This window comes from Sinohyriopsis cumingii, chromosome 10 (assembly GCF_028554795.1).
Source record: "Sinohyriopsis cumingii isolate HCF-2022 chromosome 10, ASM2855479v2, whole genome shotgun sequence".
NCBI lineage: Eukaryota > Metazoa > Mollusca > Bivalvia > Unionida > Unionidae > Sinohyriopsis > Sinohyriopsis cumingii.
The window spans coordinates 95,818,090-95,840,714 of record NC_142970.1 but is presented as its reverse complement, the minus strand read 5'-3'; the positions used below and the strand labels follow the sequence as shown (position 1 = coordinate 95,840,714).

Here is a 22,625-nt window from a genome sequence, read left to right as displayed (position 1 = left end):
CCCGTCTGTCTGTTATCACTTCCTGTAAGTAGCTTGGTGGAATTATATATAAAAATAAATATAAAAAAAAACTAGTAACCATTCCTTCGTGTTGTAATGTGCAATTTTAATTTCGGCGATTTATAAAATGATAATAATACTTATACACCCCCCGCCAAAAAAAAGAAACACTGAAATCAAATTTGCACTTATTTACTGAAACAGGTTCTCATTGCAAAATAAATGATTCCGAAGAGAATAAATTATGTTATTCGGTACACTTTGTAACGATCGTATAGTAAAGTATCATCTCATTCACATAAGTACTTACTGATAAGATGCAATGCGAGGAAAGAAAACACCGAATGGACAGACATGAAAACGGCTATTACGAAAAATGAGTTCGCAGCATATTACGGCTTGGCTATACGTGTTTTCGTCTGAAGTCTTCGGCTAAGGCAATTCAAATTGAATTAACTGTTTGTGACGGCCGATCCGAATGTATAGTATTCCGTATAGCCTTTTGATGGAGATTTCACATGGCAATCAAGCCTTTCAGTAGAGATAATTGCTTGATATAATTGCCTGCATTCTGATTATAAATGGACTCTTTTAAACTCGTAAATACCCCTTTGAAACAGAAAACGGAAGTAAGCAGTTTGTTTTAAAATCATTCCACAGACCCAGAGAGTATATTAGAACAAAATTAATTGCGTTTGTTTCGGTGGCTAAGCTCTCTCGCAAGGCTACCAGGCGTATTTCGTGTTTTCGCTAAATCTTTAAAAGATATTTCGTAAATTCGCGCATATCTGAATGTAGGATCTTAAAAAGGGCAATCCACGGTCATAATTCTCTCAAAACTGAGAGTCCGGCATATGGAAGAATATATACTAAATTTTCAATACTGATAGTCCAGAACTAGAAATTGATGGTCACGAAAATAGGGAGCTGCAAGAAGTTCTTTTGGATAGAATGCTATTTGAAGTAAAGGAAAGTAAGATGCCAGGAGAAAGTCATGGTAGATTACAGATGTGATGTTTATGTCTATAGCAGCTTTGACAGTGAAAGTGAACTGATGTCGTTTTCAGACCACATGGTGGTGTCAAAGTGGATAAGTGAAGTGTGTGTGTGTGTTCGCATGTTTGCCAATTACCGAGTAGGCTACACTGTTGGTTTAGGTGAAATATATCTAAATGTGGTCGTCATGAATTAAAAAACGTTTCTGTGTGCGCTTTTTGTTTTTGACTAGTAGCTGTTGTTTTTTTTTCCCGTTCAACTCTACTCGGAATTTAATTAAATGTCAATAAATCCTGGACCCTCTTGCATAAACCTTTCTGAGCCTCAAATTATTTTTTGGTATATCAAAAACGAGCTGAAGGATTATTGTCTGTGATAATAGAAATATGTTCTACTGTGTATCGAGTATCCTCATCATTTGCTGCCTTCACAATAGCCACTTCCGCGGCCACTGATGGTCAAGTGGTTTAAGGCGCGTATTTTTACAGATCACCACTTCACCTCTCCGTGGTCGGTGGCTCCTCTTGTGATTTTTCCGGTTTCTTCATCAACCAGAAGTACTGGCTGCCGTGTATAGTCTATCATGTGTTGGAAAATGTCGTTAAAACCCGAACAGCAACAGCATGGCTGATTTATACGCTTGCAAAGTGAGATACCGTCCATGGCTGATTGATGTACACGCCTGCAAAGTGACACACCGTCCATGGTTGATATACACGCATGCAAAGTGAGATACCATCCAGCATGGCTGATTTATTCGCATGCAAAGTGAGATACCGTCCATGGCTGATTGATGTACACGCCTGCAAAGTGACACACCGTCCATGGTTGATATACACGCATGCAAAGTGAGATACCATCCAGCAAGGGCTGATTTATTCGCATGCAAAGTGAGATACCGTCCATAGCTGATGCACACGCATGCAAAGTGACATACCGTCCATGGCTGATGTACACACATGGCAAAGTGACATACCGTCCATGGCTGATATACACGCATCGAAAGTGATATACCATCCATGGCTGATGTACACGCATGTAATGTGAAATACCGTCGATGGCTTATATACACGCATGCAAAGTGAGACACAGTCCAGCATGGGTGATTTATACGCTTGCAAAGTGAGATACCGTCCATGGCTGATTGATGTACACGCATGCAAAGTGACACACCGTCCATGGCTGATGTACACGCATGCAAAGTGAGATACCGTCCATGGCTGATGAACACGCATGTAATGTGAAATACCGTCCATGGCTGATATACACACATGCAAATTGAGATACCATCCATCGTGGCTGATTTATAGTCGTGCAAAGTGAGATACCGTCCATGGCTGATATACACGCATGCAAAGTGAGATACCATCCGACATGGCTGATTTATACTCATGCAAAGTGAGATACCGTCCATGGCTGATGTATACGCATGCAAAGTGAGATACCGTCCATAGCTGATACACACGCATGCAAAGTGAGATACCGTCAATGGTTGATGTACACGCATGCAAAGTGAGGTACCGTCCATGGCTGATATACACGCATGCAAAGTGAGATACAATCCATGTCTGATGTACACGCATATAATGTGAAATACTGTCGATGGCTGATATACACGCATGGAGAGTGACATACAGTCCAGCATGGCTGATTTATACGCATGCAAAGTGATATACCGTCCATGGCTGACGTACACGCATGCAAATTGACATACCGTCCATGGCTGAGGTACACGCATGTAATGTGAAATACCGTCCATGGCTGATATACACGCATGCAAAGTGAGATACCATCCAGCATGTTTTATTTATACTCGTGCAAAGTGAGATACCGTCCGTGGCTGATATACACGCATGCAAAGTGAGATACCATCCAGCATGGCTGATTTATACTCATGCAAAGTGAGATACCGTCCATGGCTGATGTACACGCATGTAATGTGAAATACAATCCATGGCTGATATACACGCATGCAAAGTGAGATACCATCCAGCATGGCTGATTTATACTCGTGCAAAGTGAGATACCGTCCATGGCCGATATACACGCATGCAAAGTGAGATACCATCCAGCATGGCTGATTTATACGCACGCAAAGTGAGATACCGTCCATGGCTGATGTACACGCATGCAAAGTGAGTTACTAGCATTATGCCTCGTATGTTGCGTATTGTAACCTGTGTGTAATTAATAATTTGACTTGTTATTTACCTATGTTAATTTGCACATCCTTATCTACAGGTATCATATATGATGAATTTGCAGCTGCAGATCAGTAAAATGTGATTTTATCTATCGATCGGCATTAAACATTCGACAGGTTCAGCTTTCTATGTTAGATAACCCCCTGCAGGAGGTCCATCTTGAGCGCCTCTTATGTAGAGAGGCTCTGTCAGTTGGAAAGTTTCTTTTGTAGAAAGTCAGTGTTTCCAAAAGAGCAGATTTTTTAGTAGGAAAATCTATTTTTAGCGACAAATCTTGTGTTAAAATGTTTGTAGAAAGACATTTTGAGCACAAAGAAACGTTGTGTGTGCAAAAGGTTGTTTTTCAAAAGAGATTTGTATGCATGTGAATGCTGTGCTTTGGGACAAGCTTGAATAGAGATAAACTTCTGCAGAAGGAACTCCTTTTGTAGAATCAGAATCGCCACACTATCCAGACAATATCTTTGAAAAGCGAGTGTATGTATGTAGTGTGTATAAGCGTTAGATTATTTTAGTATGAAATTTTATTTATAGCGACAGATCTTGTTGTTATTGTCGTTGTTGTTGTTGTAGGGTTTAAAACCATTTTTCAGCACACGATAGGCTGTACATGGCGGCCAGTATTAATGATGGAGGAAGAACCTGGGAAAACCCCGGAAAGAACCACCAACCCACGAGAAGCTACTGGCAAGTTCTCTCACATACCCACATTAGCCTAATCCAAGACTCGAACCCATGCAGACAGGTGAGATGGCAGTGATCCGTAACGGAGAGCGCTTTAGACCACTCGGCCACCGACAGATTTTGTATTAAAATATTTGACAATTAGCATGAATTTCGTGTATACAAAGACATCATCTTTTACATACCCCATGAATACAAGCTATGATTGTTTGTAGACAGACTTAACATCTATTAGATCTTCTTTGGAATCTATCTTTTGTTTTGCACATTCTTGGGCAAATCATTAGTTTAGTTAAATATGTCGTCAGTAGAAAGTAACCTCGGGGCGGAAAGAACACCGTTCTTAAAGAAAATACAAATATTTTGACATAGTTGAAATCGATAATACATCTGCATCGAAAGAGAGCGTAGAGAAAGTTCCACGTTAAGGGGTGGAAATCTGCAAGCTAAGGGAGGAACTGTATGTAAAAATGTATCGAACATAGTTTGTTTCACATTCGCAATGAAAAAAATGCCTTTCGTATATAACTTCAGATTTGTGAAAATTATTTACCTTGTTGCAACTTCCCAATTTGTAGATATGCACGTTCAAAAATAAACGTAACGATACCTCCATGTGAATATAATGGGGGAGGGCGCTGGGGCCAAGTGGTCGTAGGCGCTCGCCTTTGCAGATCATTTGTACATCTCGTCTGCCCGTGTGATTTAGAGTCTGGGCTCGACCATCGTGAGTATGCGAGAAAGCTTGCCAGTAGCTTCCGTGGGTCGTTGGTTCTTCCATGGGTCTTTATGTGTTCCTCCGTCGCCACGTATATATCATAGGGGTGGCCAACTAGACGACCTTTGGGAACCACACTACTGGAGGCAATATTGGAAAGAGCCATCCACATATCCTTGCAAACGTCTGGAAAACGTAAATATGAAGACGATAATAGAGGATTTAAGACAGAGTTGGAAGAAGAATTTATTTTCTAAAGACTATTGGTAATAAAAAATAATCTTTTTTGAATATTATTCAGTATTATTCAGCAAATTTTGTTAATAAAAAAAAATCAAATTATTTTAGATCCCAGGTCTATCATTTGCTGCAAACTGACGTTAAACCCCACAAAATTAAGCCATATTCTTTGTATCACCACACACTAAAACACCACTAATTATGTGGAAAAAAGGGATCCAGTCTATGTGGAACATTGAGCCCCGGGACTAAATCTCCGTCTTCAATTATTGCTTAAAAATGGAGATTATACTTTATTTTTCCTAATGTTTTGTAAGAATTTGACATCGTTAACATCTCATCGAAAATCGACAGAAAAATGCCGGATCATTCTTGCTTTTCAGGCTTTTGGGAACTGATGGTTAGATTGTGTGCCACACTTCACGCACTTTTATCTTGAAAAGCCAATGCATACCATATTGCTTGCATCTCAGTGCAGGTAATATCGACAATAGATGTTAAGCAATGTATAACATGTCAAACACAAGCTTAATTATTTATGGTTTGTTTGCACTAGACCTGTTGGAATTAAAGTGGCTGCGAAAGACTACAAGACTGCGTACGAGGTCAGCGTAATTAAGGCGTATTTGCATGCATATCGAACGAAAGGGCAATAAAGTCATGGTTTCGGTTGAAGTCAAGGATTGATTGTGATTGTGCTTTTACAATCGTCAGGTTCATTGACATAGTTAACACAAGGAAGGGACGAGTGTTTTAATTTTCTGGAGGGGTTGGGTGGGGTCTGTGTTTTGGTGGGCTAAAGGGTGGTTCTGGTATCTTGAATATAAATTTTTCTGTGCCGCAGATAGCATTCAAAATACTTCTGCTCTGTTTGATACAAAAATATCCAAAAATAATTTAATTTGTAATAATTCTATCATTATATAAGTCAACGAGAATATTTAAGACCCAACGGAATTAAAAGAAATATCCAGTTTGGAAGGGAATCTTAGCCTCCATTCACGGTTATACCGACTGTCCATAAATTGTCATCTTTAGTTTTCACATGACTTAGAAGGAGGACCAGCCATATAAAAAGTTCTGTCATATGCTTTTCTGAAAAAAGTAAATACATTTATTATAGCTGTTTTTCATTTGCCGTTGATTATGCATAACTACATGACAGCTTTGCTGGGGGCGTACCTTTTGCCGGAATCTGTGTGAGTAGATGTGAATGATAAATCCCATGTTTCTTCATGCACTGTATGTCTTGTCGCCCCGGGTAGTTGGGCTGTCGTCTGTGGGAATCAACAACTCTTGCTATCTCAGTTTTATAATACAGTTTATTTTTTTTACAAGCTCTTTGTGTCGATAAGTGATCGTATAAACCCATCACATTCCTCACTTCTGTGGGAATGTGCTATTTATAGAGTAATTTTCATCAAGGTCTGCTATTCCACATTTTAGTGAGAATGGGCTGTTTATGGATTAATTTTCCACTATATGGTCGGATATTTGTTTTATGAAGTAATTTTCCATGATAAGGTCTCTTGTTTTTTTTTACACAACTTGTATCATCAATTGTGACAGTGTTCTGATATTTATTTTTGGTGTACTACTGTTTCACTTTCACGTCTCGACCGCTCCGGTGGCCTAGTGGTTAGAGCGTCCGCCTCGGATGCGGGAGGTCGAGGGTTCGATCCCCGGCCGAGTCATACCAGAGACTTAAAAAATGGTACTAACAGCTGCCTCGCTTGGCGTTCAGCATTAAGAGGTTAGTGTTAGGACTGGTCGGCCTGGTGTCAGGATAATGTGACTGGGTGGGACATCATGCTACATGTCTGCGGCATGATGCCCCAGTGCTGGACATCACTATAAACTGCCACATTGCAGACATCGTAGCGATATGACTGAAAAATTGTTAAAGCTACGTTAAAAATCAAAATCACATCACATCACACTTCACGTCTCGAACACAAGTCAGACTCACAACTTTGGTTTTGATTAACTTTGTGACAAATCAGTAGTGACTTAAAAATGGACGTTGTAAGAGAGATGTGGTTAGTCTGTATGCCTTTAAACCGTTTGCCTTGTAACAACCGTTGTGTCTTTAAACCGTGTGCCTTGTAATCACCATTGTGTTTAAACCGTTTGCCTTGTAACAATCGTTGTCTTTAAACCGTGTGCGTTGTAACAACCGTTGTGTCTTTAAACCGTGTGCCTTGTAACAACCGTTGTGTCTTTAAACCGTGTGCCTTGTAACAACCGTTGTCTTTAAACCGTGTGCCTTGTAATTTCAGTTGTATGCCGTTAAACCGTTTGCCTTGTAATCACCGTTGTATGCCTTTAAACCGTTTTCCTTGTAATTGCCTTTGTATGCCTTTAAACCGTTTGTGTTGTAATTACCGTTGTATGCCTTTTAACCATTTTCCTTGTAATTGCCGTTCGTAATCAAGAAGGGGAGTGGGGTGGGTTGGCTCAAGCTTGAGGGCATATTGTGGGTAATAAATCGGTAGACAGCTTTCCTGTCTTGAAAATTGTCCATAAATCTTGCTGCAAATATTTTGAACGCGGCGAAAATTTATGAAATACAATTTTACATTAATTCTTTTAACGGCAAAACAAGGAGGCTGAAACATGAAGAAACGTGTCATTTACCCACTTTTGTAATGATTCGTTAGTTTTATTTGGTTGGTAATTAAAATGCGCATCTTTTTTATACCAGAAAGCGAAAGTTCCGATTAGTCTGTCTCCGTATATGTTTGGTTATGGTAAAGTGCATTAAGTACAAATGGGGTCTCATTGCTTTTGGTAAGGATTCTGCTAGGGATTTCTTTGATACAGCCTAAGTTTCAAATCAAATTGCATATATATATATATATATATATATATATATATATATATATATATATATATATATATATATATATATGGAGTATGCGCATTTGGTTATAGCGCCCCGTTTTAAAGAATTCTTAGAATTGTGTGATTATTGGAATTTGGCACCATGGAAATATTCCTAGCCCGAAATAATTAGCCAATTATTAGGAGCAAACGTCACGGAGTGAAGTGTTAGTGGGTTTCCATGATGCCATGGTTCACTAGTAGTGATTCCGGCCAAAACCGAATCAATGTCCCTGAGTAAAATAGTCCATATTAAAATCTAGTGGTGTACATTGGTGGTGTGACTGCAAGTGCAGTATTTACGGTAGGAAACCGGTAAATTACACAAAGGAATAATAAAGAAGGGACTTGGCAGATACCGTTTATGTCTCCATGGGGGCAAATGTGGTGCCTGAAAGCATACATTGACTGGCCTAAGGTGGCGGAGATAAAATAGTCCCCAGTGTTAAGGGATACTCTTATATATGTCTAAGGCGTGAACGGTTGGCGGTACGGAAACACGATGAAGATAAAACATGTAGATCGCACATTGATAGATATTTGGCAGGTTGTTTTATCTGTGGTCTTGCATTAATTAGAGTACAATTTAAATCTATATAATAAAAAAATTTCTTTTTCTTTCTTCACTGAAAGACAAAAAGTCAAAGTGGACATAAATAATTTGTTTACATGGCCACACAAGTTTTAGCACTAGTCCTTAAATTGATCCATCGTGGTATAACTTTCGATCTTTGACTTTATATGCAGTCATTCCCATGATCCTCGTTTTTCTTGCCTTTCCTATTTACGTTTCGTCAGATTCGGTATTTTCTTTCTTTTTTACTACACGGCCAGTTTGTTCACTTGTATGTTGAAAATTATCACACGCTTCACGAAAGGTGGTAATGAAGCGAATTTAGATATCATCTCTGTGGTATGAAGCTAGGTGTGTAAGAAGATAGAAGCAACCTGGACTAAATGTACAACTAATATATCAGTAAGCTTATAAATGTAAGTTAAGAAAGGTTTTATTTCTTTTTCAGTTAGTTACACGATTTTCATACTATATTCCTAAACTGTGTCCCTATTTTTTAAAACAAAAAGTGGTTCTGCTGTATTCCTTCAGTGGGTTGCTGGAAAGGTTGTTCATTAGTCTGATACGATAGACCCAAGGCGGAAAGCTGACGATTACATTGTAACTTGTAGACGCACACACACATATCTTGAACGATACTACTTACGTGGTGTAAAAGCCATTTGCATATATCTAGTTTTAGCCTGAAGTCAACCATCGTATGGCGGCATATTGATGACATGTGAAGATTACTCTCCTAAGTCGATCTTTAGCTGTCCGTTTTGATAGAATGGGTCACGATTATGTCTAAAGTAATTTGATTAAACATAAATGGAATGTTGTTGAAGGTCAGTATTCACAAAAATGCACAGTGAGGGGAGAGGGAAGGGGAAGAGAAGGGGGTGGAGAATATGGTGTGGTCAGCTCATAATAATAACATTGTAACAACACTAAAAATAACTAATACTTAAAAGACCTATGTTCTAATAGGTAAAAGGTTCGACAAAAGCTGATTTGTTGTTTTGGGTAGAACGCCATTTTTCAGCACATGATAGGCTATACATGGCGGCCAATATATCTGGTGGAGGAAGAAGCCGGAAAGAACCACAGAACCACAAGAAGCTATTGGCAAGCTTTTTCACATACCCACGCTGGCCGAACCTGAGATTTGAACCCACATATACAGAGGTAAGATGTCAGTTACCGGTAAAGGCGAGCGCTCGGGCCCCTCGAATAAAGAGAAAGTAGGAAAGTGATTTGTGATTTGTGATTTGCATTTTTTAACGTAGCTTTAACAATTTTTCAGTCATATTGCTACGATGTCTGCAGTGTGACAGTTTATAGTGATGTCTAGCACGGGGGCATCATGCCGCAGACATGTAGCATGATGTCCCACCCAGTCACATTATCCTGACACCAGGCCGACCAGTCCTAACACTAACCTCTTAATGCTGAGCGCCAAGGGGCAAAACAAGGAGGCTGAAACATGAAGAAACGTGTCATTTACCCACTTTTGTAATGATTCGTTTGTTTTATTTGGTTGGTAATTAAAATGCGCATCTTTTTTTTATACCAGAAAGCGAGAGTTCCAATTAGTCTGTCTCCGTATATGTTTGGTTATGGTAAAGTGCATTAAGTGCAAATGGGGTCTCATTGCTTTTGGTAAGGATTCTGCTAGGGATTTCTTTGATACAGCCTAAGTTTCAAATCAAATTGCAAACAGTAAGGTGACTATATAGCAGTATTCTGATATATATATATATATATATATATATATATATATATATATATATATATATATATATATATATATATATATATATATATGGAGTACCATTTTTGTAAGTCTTTGGTATGACTCGGCCGGGGGTCGAACCCACGACCTCCCGTTTCCGAGGCGGACGCTCTAACCACTAGGCCACCGGAGCGGTGAAAGTAGGAAAGAAATAATGTTCTGTTTCACGCGGTGGTCGGAGGCGATGTTAAAAGTAACATGTATTATAGCCGTAGCTGAGCCTAAATGTTGACAGGCCTGATATGAAAATAATAAAACAGTCGTGAACAGACCTTAGAAAAATAGGCATTTGATTGGTCATTACGGGATCAAGCTTACGATAGGTGGCATCACCCAAAGATTTTGTCCAATAAATAATGTTTGGTTATCGGTCTTTTACGGTATAGCAACATAAGTTCGGTATTTACTGCCGATGCAGTTGTCTTGCAGTAAAGTGTTCAGTTCTGGACACAGGAACACAAGTTCGTTACTTACTGCCGGTGCAATAGTCTTGCAGGTGAAGTGTCTTGCTCAATAAAGCACAACAGCCGACCTGGGCCCATTCAACTGCATCATCCGAGGCAGCATCCTTCGGTCGCGAGTCCGGCACGCTAATCACCGAACCACAACGGCTGTAAAGTAACAGTTTCTGTGGTCTAAATAAATTTTCAAATTTGAAGCATTTGAGTATGTTATAATTTCTTATTTCATGCAAAATATACAGTAGCTGTACAATAGTCCAGTATGTGCTACAATAGTCCAATATGTGCTACAATAGTCCAGTATGTGCTACAATAGTCCAATATGTGCTACAATAGTCCAGTATGTGCTACAATAGTCCAATATGTGCTTCATTAGTTCAGTATATACTACAATGGTCCATTATGTGCTACAGTAGTACAATATGTGCTACAATAGTCCAGTATGTGCTACAATAGTCCAATATATGCTACAATAGTCAAGTATGTGCTACAATAGTCCAGTATGTGCTACAATAGTCCAATATGTGTTACAATAGTCGAATATGTGCACACTGTTATAAAATTTCATTTGAAACGATTTCCATTTATTTCAGAGCAAATGAAAACAACAGCAGCAACCAAAACCCAAATAATGCCTTAATGGTGCTCTTCTGTGCAACTCTGGAATACGTATATAATTTATGTACACGAGATTTCGTTATTTATGAAAAATATGTAAATCCTCATTTCCTGTGCTTCTTTCTTCTTTCATACAGTTAGAAAATTGGGAACTGTTTTTGTAATAGTATTGAACAAAATGTTTGTAGGTGTTCAGAATTCGAAGAGATTATTTTTATTTATATTGCTGATTGATTGATAGTAGGTTTTTCGGCGCACAGGTTATATAGCAACACAAGAAATTATAGGCTTAAGATTTATGGATCAATATGGTTTAATACAAATGAACAATAAAAGTGCAAAATTAAAACGATGAGATGGCGAGGATAATATATGAAGGTGCCCGATCAACGGAGAATGTAAATGGTGTGTATAAAGGGTAATTATATAATATAAGATATTTAGGGTGATTAAAAGTACACATGGTGGTTAGAAATACTCCAAAGATATAGGATTTTACACAGTTTATATTTTATAATGCATGTAATCTTCCTTCAAGAAATTTGCAAGGACACATTTATCGAATTTAAAAGCTCCTTCGCATGCTGAAAGACCGCGTGTGAGTTGAAGATTGAAACAATCTATCGTTGTTTCACGGTGAAGGCTTCCATGGAAGAAACGCACTTGGATGGGTCTTCACCATTTAATACGTAGGTTTGGATAATATACGTATGACCGATTATAATTCTTGCAGTGACTACTACCTCGTAATTACGGATGGTTTTGTAGGAAGAAGGCCATTGTTCTAAGGTAATTTTGATTACACGGAGCTTGCATCATTCGACGATGCTTGCCACTTACTAAATAAGACTCTTATCATACCAGGTTTAAAATCAGATGGCCATTTCAGCAGCGCTATCTGCGTATTCATTACCGACCGCTCTTGTGGCCTAGTGGTTAGAGCGTCCGCCTCGGATGCGGGAGCTCGTGGGTTCAATTTCCGGCCGAGTCATACCAGAGACTTACAAAAATGGTATTAACAGCTATCTTGCTTGGCGCTCAGCATTAAGAGGTTAGTGTTAGGACTTGTCGGCCCGGTGTCAGGATAATGTGACTGGGTGGGGCAGCATGCTACATGTATGTGGCATGATGCCCCAGTGCTAGACATCACTATAAACTGTCGCACTGCAGACATTGTAGCGATATGACTGAAAAATGGTTAAAGCTATGTTAAAAATCCAAATCACACACACACACACACACACGCACACACACACACTTATTCATTACATTTAATACCGATATGGCTATATAATCAGCAGTATACTATATTGGAAAATGTATACAGTTCAGTTTGTTTGATGAGAATATTGGTCAGTAATGGGTTTTCGAGCTTCCTATTGTATAGTGACTGAAGTGCTATGGTGAATCAGAGAATTTGATATAGTTTAAACTATATTTGGTTTCGAGATATTTCAGGGCATGGTCTGTTGCCCAGATTGAGGTTGAAAATATCGATGCACCATCTGGCAAGCGAAGTTTTGTACAGTGTTCAAATTGCCACTAACGTTGATTGCAGCAGCCTTTTCGCCATTCTTCGAATCACTAATTCTTGCTCAGTTCTTTAAATTTGAAGAGATTTTTTAAAATAAGATTTAAGAAAATTTGGACTGATTTGTCTCGGAATATTTTTCTTCCGACAGGCTAAAATTACTATTGGTTGTTTAAGAAGTCGGGGAGGTGTTACAGAAACAAAGGAGTTTTGGATTTTTAAAAGGTCAATTTGTGTATTGTCAAGACTGGATGATATTCCAATGCCAAAGGTACGAATGGCATTGTAGTTTATTTTTGGTGTAAAGTTTTGTATTTGGGATGAAAGACAGAAGCAAAATCTGTGTTTAAACGGTTGAATCTTAATTATAGACATATTGAAAAGGTAACTTTTCCCTGCGATGTGATGGAGGTGGCTCATTCGATTCATCCGAAAGGCTTTCACAAGGGCTTTCCTAAACGCTCCTGGAGCGAGTAGTATTTCTTGAGGGTGAATTGGGTCAGGTATTTTTAAATATAACTTTCTGGCTGAACCACAAACAGCACAATCCTAGTCACGTTTGGCTCTAATAAAGGTTCATCAACAACTTTTCTATCAGCACCATAGTCAGTATACGCTACTAGTTTGAGTAAATCAAGCGCTTTCCAACATTTACCTGTCGACGACAATATAAAACAGCTGGTATAGGTGTTCCGTTCAGCTTGAGTTGAGGATCATCATGTTGTCATCGTAGATGACAGAATGCACGCATACTGATTTTGACTTTGAGAATTTGAAACCATTGTCAGCGGTCCAAGTTTGAATCTTGATTATGTTTTGTTACATTTGTCTGTCAGTTGTATGCATGTCTTTTGATCGGTAACATTATGAAATCGTCAACGTATAGGGAGCAATCCACCCCAGGAACCAAAACACTTGGTAATGTTATTAATTTTGATGTTGAAAAGCATAACTTATAAAATACTGCCCTGTGACACACCCATCATTTGGTCGTACAGTTAGAGGCGGTGGATCCCACTCGTACCTTGAATTTCGTTTGAAGGAAAGTTAGATTGATAAAGTGGATAGACAGCCTTGTAGACACAGATCGTGCAGGTATTTCATTATTCCGTACCTTCGTGTTGTATCATAGGCCTTTTCCAAGTTGAAGAACTAAATGTTCTTTTGTGAAAACAAATCACCGTGAATGAACGGTTCGAGCCAAACCAGATGTTCTTGGTACTACTGGCAACTCTGGAAAGGAGATATCAAATTGTTAGTCTCCAAATACCAGGCAAGCCTTGCACTGATAATTTTTTTTATCGTGTTAGAAACTCAGCTTGTCAAAACAATGGGACGCTAGTTCATATGATCTGTGTTATTCTTACCCGATTTGGAAGCAGGTAGTATCGTGACCTTTATCTAAGTTTTCTTTTTGGTATATTGTACCAGTGGTCCATTAATCACTGAAAATTTTAAAAAGAACCAGTAATTTGGGTTCTGATAGGTGTAATAAAAACTGGTAATGTATTTTGTCATGCCTGGTGGCTGTATCTTGGGCCTTGTTTTGAAGCATCCGCAGGTTCCAAAAGTGAAAACGGTTGAATATAACTTTCTGAGTTATTTAATGTGATTTTTAAATGTATCTTTTCACTTTGATTTTTCAGACTTTGAAAATCTGATAATTAGATGATGATGAATGTTTAGGAAAAAAATCAGCTTTGCTAGGTCATGTCTGGGGTTGAAGTTTTTATTGTCTATTTTTAGATGTCGTAAAGAGTTGTTGTTCCCCCCTCCCGTACCATTTATTTTGCGGATCTTTATAGAGGAACGAGAGTTTTGAAGTATAAACTTTCGTTAGGTAATGCTCTCATATTCTTTAATTGTGCGGCGAGCTTTAGCCCGGAATACACTATACCTACTTAATTTTCAGGCATCGGACGATTGTCAAATTTTCTCAGTGCTTCTCGGCGTTGTCTTGTGGCTTAATTTGATTATTGAGTGGACCATGGTTTTTGGTTCTTTTAAAATTAGATGAAGACTTGGGCATGGATTCTTCTGCAGTCTTGTCTTGAAGTCTTGAGTAACAGGAATGTAAAATGTTGAACAGGATCGTTAACGTTTATAAAGATATGTCTGTTATGTCTAGATTTGTTAAGTGTTTCATATTTGTCCAAGTTGGCCTTCTTTAAATTCCAGTTAGAAATTGGCTCATCGATGGTAAAGTTATTGTTCTTGATTGGGAAGTAGTCACTGCTGTGAAGGTTTACAGCGACCGTCTAATCACAATTCAAAAGAAGAGAAGGAGAACACATTGTAAGATCTGTGCATGTATATGTATCCGGATGTAAATACATCGGCTGTTTGCTATTACAAAGACAAATCATGTTTGAAAATAAACTTGTACCTTTTTGCCTCCGACTGTGGTCGCCATAACATGTTATGGGCTATGAACTCTCCGAGTAAAACACGTGGGGTAGGCAGCTGTTGAACAACATTGTCTAATTCATTTGTTTGTAGTTTGGTGTTTGGTGGTATATCAATGCAACAAAATGTAATCACTCGAGTCACGCTTACAGAAATGGCTTGTAAATTTGTATTTAAAGAAATGGCATTATGAGGAACCCTATTGCTCACAACAATGGAAGCTCTCCTGAGGCCTTGTCAACATTTTGGGAGAAGATATTAAAATAGGAGTAATTATTGATGTCCGTATTTTAAAAAAAAATAAATGCTTTCTGCAGACACAGCTCTGCGTGATCATGTTCACTTCAAAGCAGAAGACTACCATTGTAGTTAGTTTTAAGTCCTCGACAATTCCAGTGCACGATTGTTTTCTTTGTTAGGAATTAAAAGTAAAGACGGTGAAGTCATTACGTTAGACCTTTCGCGAGGGAATACTTTTGTATTATTTATCAGGAGGAAGTTGAGGGTTAAAGTTTTTATATGTATGGAGCCGCCTTGAGTGTACGGAGCAATTTTGTGTGCATCCATGTTTTTAAAGTCTCCTACCTTATTATGCAGCTTTATCGGGTCGACAGACCCCCTCGTGATCCGTTTGGGTTCGATTTCTTTTTATTTAGTGATTTTGGTGTCGAGACATTATTGAATCTTGTCTGTGCGGAGACTGCATTTTTCTGAGGCTTAAAATGAGAAATATGTTGCCGCTTCAGGTAGACTTGTTCGGATATGTGCATCCTTTTTATCTTCGGATTGGACTTTACTATTGTTGGGTCATATAAGGAGGTTTTAGATTCTACCATCGTTCTGGTCCCTGGAAAAGGGATATGAGGTGTTTGGATCTCTTTCTCTAGTTTTCATGTTTCGCAGTTCTTTGAGTTGGCGTAATGCACTTTTCCACAGTTTATACAATTTAGGTGCCTTTACACTCCGGTTTCAAGATGTTTTGCTATACATTCATCACCCATGTTCACCTACCCACCATGTCGTCCAACAATTAGACCCTTTTCAAGTGCCAGGGATACAGAGGTTGTATACTCAGCAGGTAAAATATACGTCCCAATTGACCCGTTTAGCCATCGCCATCTAGAGAGTCTTCTGAGGAGGGAAAAGAAAGAGTCAAATTGATGAAAATGTTGGAACAAAGGTGGTATCGAGAGAGATACAGGGAAAATACGGTAAAGAGAAGGCAAGAAAATCAAGTTAAAAAGATTTCCAAGTGCTCCGCGTGGCAGGCAGATTTATCGAGACCGGGTCCATCAAACCACCCGTCTAGTAAGCAGCAGATGCCAACGAATTGTCTGGCATCATGGTCTCCCGTTTACTCGACTGCCAGGATCCTTTACTCCGTTGAAACGGATCGCAACCCAAAGCAAAGAGGTTTCCCGCATTGTATCGCCTCCTAGACATGCAGCAAGGACGCGTCGGGCCTATTCTACAACCCCGGACTCACAGTGGATGTTATTGTTATTATTGCTGTTGTTATTGTTGTTGTCAGATGATGATGATAACATGATATAATCCTAAAATAGTTTCCTAAATTTTCTTTTAAATCAATGAGGCACTAAGTATTGTTAGGACTTTTTTCTAATTCTTCGCACAGGTTAATATTTTTATGTCAGTATTATTTATCGACTGATAAAGATTTCCTGACTTGCATATCTTTAAATTTTGTTGACTAAAGCATATCAATCAGGTGACTTGTGGGTATCAAATTATGAATTATTCATAAGTAATTTTACTTTTAAAATATTTCAGCTACTGAAGTTGGCATTTTTCTATCTGGTAAAACCAAGAGTTGGATTGACAAATCGATTCCTGCCTGTACATTTCTTACATTAAATATGAGAAGAATCCTAGGTAAAAACAAATCATTATGCTGTAGTGCGAAGTTGTCATTTATCTCAGTTCTAAAATTCTATTATTGATTACTAGAAATGAACCTTCATAAGGGCGTGGGAAGTGCTCATATGTAAATAAGCCGTCAAGGAGGAGTAGGAAGCTCTTCTATGGAAATAAGCCGTCATGGGGGAGTGGGAAGTGCTCGTATGTAAATAAGCCGTCATGGAGGAGTAAAAAGCACTTGTAGGGAAATGAGCCGTCGTCTGGGAGTGGGAATTGCTCGTATGTAAATAAGCCGACAAGGAGGAGTAGGAAGCACTTGTATGAAAATGAGCCGTAAAAGTGGAATGGGAAGTGCTCTTATGGAAACGAGCCGTAATCGATGAGTGGGAAGTGCTCGTAGGGAAATAAGCCGTTGTGTGTGAGTGGGAAGTGCTCGTAGGGAATGAGCCGTCTTGGGTGAGTGGGAAGTGCTCTTAGGGAAACGAGCCGTCGAGGGGGAGGGGGAAGTACTCGTATAGAAATTTCTAGGTATCAAAAGTAAATATATTGCACAGAGATGTTCTATGATGAAAGCGAAGGAAAAAATTGTTCTTATGGTCTGCAAAGGGAATATCACTTTTCTCTCGATAGATGTAGCTCCAGGCTACAGCCAGTTTTGTTTGGCGGTTTGGAAAGGACATCGAAGATTCTTCAATTTTAGAGGCTGCAACACTGCCCTTATTGGTCGATTATGAATATTTATTTCATTACAGAGTGAATCTGGTGTTGTCTGGTAAAGAAAAACAACAATATATTTGAAATGAACTGTCGGATAGCTAGATCATAGGGAGAGCTTCCAAAGTCAAGTATAAATGAATAACTTGATGGCAACGAACTGGGTTATAATGAAAAGCGAAAATTCCAGGCACAAGCATTTAATTTGTGTTGTATTTAATTGTAACCTAGACAAGTACCTAATGATACAGTATACAGTACCTGATTGAAGTAAAGCCGTTGGCTAGTTTCGTAAAAACACCATACGACTAAAGGTCAACGCCGTCTTATCGCAATTAAAAGTATCCATGCGTATACTTCAGGCTGAATCTGGTTTATTCTTATATATATATATATATATATATATATATATATATATATATATATATATATATATATATATATATATATATATGGCGCATACAGTGTTATTTATGGTCGTCCCATCATATCGCATCCCTTCCGTCATGAATTTCGTTCCGCACGATATCTTAATTAAATTGTGGGTCAGTTTCACAATGCTATTTTCCAATGAAATTGATTGGAGTGTTGGTCCCTGTTTGACTTTGATATTTTCCAGTAGAATTGAATGGAGTTTTGGCCCCACTTTGCCGTTTGATTGCATCAATATTTTGTTTTCTAACAATGATATAATGCCTATCATGTGTTAGAAATGGCGTTAAACTAAAACCAAACTCAACAAATGCAATTCATATTTAATGTTCACTGTAGAAACAAACTTTAACATTATCATAGTCACTGTTTGAATTTGTTCTTAATTTGTGGATGAATTATGTTACCACGTCAAAATTGTCCATTGAATTCCTGTATTGTAGGTCTAGAATAGAAAACCCCATATTTTGATTTTCACAATTTTCAAACAAAACTGAATGTAATTATTTCCTCAGATTTTCACTCGAGAATGTTCTGTGGATTACAATTTTATTTCCATTTAATAACATTTAACGGACTTAACGGAATCTTTCAATATGACCATAGGCAGCACTATAAATGGAGGGAGAGAGAGAGAGAGAGAGAGAGAGGAAAAAAGTGTGTGTGTGTGTGTGTGTTCTCAAAATTACTTATTTTGAGAATGAACTAGCAGGTGACCGTACAGATTTTGTTAGGACAGCTTTCAATAAAAACTGAACGTAATCTGAAACTCAACTTTCACCAAGTGTTTCTACACAGATTTGATGTTCCACAAGACCTAGTATGGATGGACACTATTCACCGCACGTTTGTTAATCATGGTGGAGATAATGTGGGCTAAATTGTTCTTGCTTCTAGTAATAAATATTTACTCCATGGTCAATCATGCGAAAAAAAGTTTTGTGGTATTTAATATAAATAAAATCCGAGTCATGTTTAATTTTCAACTTTTTTCCCCATGAAAACTTAACGTTAACGGAATTATGACCCCTGTTTGACTTGGTTTAAAAAACGTAGGCATGAGGATTCACATTAAAAAGACCCATGTCCAGAGCGAGTTTCGTTAATTTTAGATAAAATTGTATTGAGATATGGCCCATGTTTCTTACCTGAGACTTCACTTGGATCATATTGGTGATGGAATCCACTACATTTTGGCGCAATTTCATTCAATCATTACTAATGTTTCTTTACCGATCCGATGGCCTAGTGGTTAGAACGTCCGTCTCGGAAACGGGAGGTTGTGGGTTCGATCCCCGGCCGAACCATACCAAAGACTTACAAAAATGGTACTAACAGCTGCTTCGCTAGGCACTCAGCATTAAGAGGTTAGTGTTAGGACTGCTCGGCCTGGTGTCAGGATAATGTGAGTAGGTGGGACATCATGCTACATGTCTGCGGCATCTGCGGCATGATGCCCCAGTGCTGGACATCACTATAAACTGCCACACTGCAGACATCGTAGCGATATGACTGAAAAAATATTAGCTACGTTAAAAATCCACCCTCCCACCTGTTTCTCTGGTTTAGAGGAAGCATTTTAAAAATAGACTAGTTTTACCTTTGACATTTTCTTATCATAATAGCAGACTATCGATTAAAACATTTTTTCACTTCCTTAAGCCTGGTGAGATATAGGAAGCACATCTCCGTCGTCGTCGTCGTCATCGTCAATAGTGTAGGAGCTTTTGTAAGTCACATGTCTTTTTTTTATTTATCTGGTGTTGCATTCGAGTGAAACTTTCACTCTTAATTCTACAGCTTATGCCATATGATATGATATGACTTTTTGTCTTGCCTACTCGGGCATCGTGATGAACAATGTTTAAAGTATGCGTTAAAGTTTTTGTAAACCACAAATATTTACATACGAGTCTGAAGTTTACACAGTAATGCCGATTTGCTAGGAGTTCCTGGCTTGCGTATCTTGCCATTTTCAGCAGAAAGTCTGGTTCATAGTTGTGAACATTGTTACAGTTTTGTGTTAAAGGTTTTGAAAGTCTCATATCTTTTACATTTACTGCTACACTGAACTGAAACTTTGGTATAAAATGTATGTGGGTTTAAAGATTATATGTTCATATCATAGCAACTAATGTCCTGCCTTCTTAAGAACAAAATGCATTTCGTTATGTAATAGCGTTAAAGTTTTGTTAAGTTTTTTAAAAGTCACATTTCTTAAACCATTTGCTGAATTGAAAGAAAATTTCCTATACGATATAGGTTTAAGGTTTATGCGTTGTTATGAACATTGTTCATGTTTGTCTATCATGCTTAATTAAACATTATGGTCAACAATGTTTAAATTTGTTTGTTTATGTCATGCTACCTTAACGTTATTGTCAACAACGTTTAGATTTTGTATGAATGTTTATACAAGTTTATACAAGTCAGATACCCACGAGTTACGCCGACAAGAATACGGAGGCAGGTGAAACATAGTTTTCTGCGAAATACTCGTGCTTAAGATAATCGACATGCTGTAGTTTAAAATACGTTTTCCATTAAAAACTACTTTGCAATTTTTAAATTTTTGTTTGTTTGAAAATATTTTACCTTTTTATTTGTTTGTTTTGGTTTGCTCGTTCATTTTGCATACTACTTAACTACCTGTTTTTGTTCGAGATCAGTGGATAGTTATTTCCCGGTTTAGGTTGAATGTTGCAAGAAGCACGTGCGGTATTGAGTTGGCGATAGTCTTACGCTCCACAACCTGCTATGAAACTTCACAGTTATTATTTATTGACATCCTTGTTGGTAAGGTCAGCGGGGTCTATCCCATAAGCAAGGTTGATATTAGTCCTCGCTCTTGCCCCATTGACTCTTTGAAGGGGCAAATTTCTGGCGATCTCTGAAGAACATATTAGTTTGAGACCAGAGAACAATTACTTAGATTTATGGGGACAGGCGCGTATTAAATCGCCATACTGCCATGATCGGTAATGTCTTTTCGAGGGGAGAATTTCATTTTTAATTAAGCATTCGTTTATTTAGCCAACAGAATACTGGTGGAGACAAAAGCTAACTTCAGTTCCATGGTGTAAATGTCAAGATTGAAAGATCGCAGAACACTGTTACTCAAACTACAAGGTCAAGTTGACTCTCGACTTTGGCGCCTCTGGAAAAAGGCGGCAGATATATTTGATTCTGATTGGTTACGCTAAATAAGGGGCGTGTTTCCCACACTAAATTTCCTCGTTTTAATATCGCCACATCGAAAATTTTAATCAGTCTAAGCTTTTCTGCAAGAGAAAACAAGTATAAAAAGACTCCGAGAGTAAATTTGGTAGAAATTCTCTCGTAAAACTGTTGTCGAGAAAAACCGACGAACAAATTTGGCGGTAGAAGTGAGGTACGCTGAAAGCTCAAAGGGTGAGAATAGCTTCTGCGACGTATTATCTCAGAGACGTATCCTCTGACGTATTATCTGAGACGTATCCTGCGACGTATTATCTTTGAGACGTAGCCTATGACGTATTACTTCTGAGACGTATCCTGAGACGTATAGTGAGACGTACTTATGCTGAGATCCAGGTATCTGTGAATCTACGTGTTACGCATAGCGTTGAGGACCGAAAGAGGCAAGACAGACGGAGGTCGATTGAACAGCTACAGTGGAAGTGGAGTGAACGGAGAAGCAGGTTATGCATTTGTACAAGGCATTGACATCGATTGTTCACTTGATCCTGGGATGAACTAAATCCATCAGTAAAACAGATCGGCTACTTTATTTTAATATATTTGTATTCTTTGTAATTCGGTGAAAGGTTTATTTCTAGAAGCAGAGTACATCCCTGATGTAATGAATTCTCACTGTTGTTTTATGTAATTGATTGAATTGTTGTTTACATGTATAGGGCTCGTGTTGGTCTGTTCTATATATCTGCTCAGATCTCTATCTATTCCACCTATAAGTTTCACCACTTACATTTATATTTACTCGAACCGGGCAATAACAACAAGGGTGGTCAACCTCTAGATAACGAGAACCAGATTAAGCGGACACCTTGAAAGAAGGTACAATCCGCCAACCCACAAACCTCTTGCAAGAAGAGGTGACTTTGCGTAAGGTTTCTACAAAGTGGACCGTGGGTACGCTTACAGACTCCTAGTTTTCATCATTGGAGTAGAAACAATTCCCTCCATAGCGCCCTTGGGAGCATAAAAGAGACCCAAGAAAATAAAGACAAAACGATAGTTATGGTTGATTGTAGACTGATTGAATTGATCGCACTCTTTGCCAAAGAACCATGCGACGATCAATATCATTGGTTGACACAAATGTCTTACTGGTTTGATTGTCAACGACACCAGTCGAGAGCACAACGTCGATTATCACTGATAGAAAATGTAATGATGAGAACGTGGAATCTTAGCAGAACACTGCTATATTTATTTCCAAAGCATCGTAAGGGAAGAAGAAATGTAGACTCAGTGTTCGGAGCAAGTTCTAGACGAAAATGGTTACTTGGG

General features: G+C 38.4%; 1 protein-coding gene across 5 annotated transcripts in view; it reads left to right on the top strand.

Annotated features, from left to right (window-relative positions):
• LOC149790609 (microtubule-actin cross-linking factor 1, isoforms 6/7-like) overlaps window positions 1-22,625 on the top strand; it is a 376,630-nt gene that overhangs the window by 65,210 nt on the left and 288,795 nt on the right. The window lies entirely within an intron of this gene.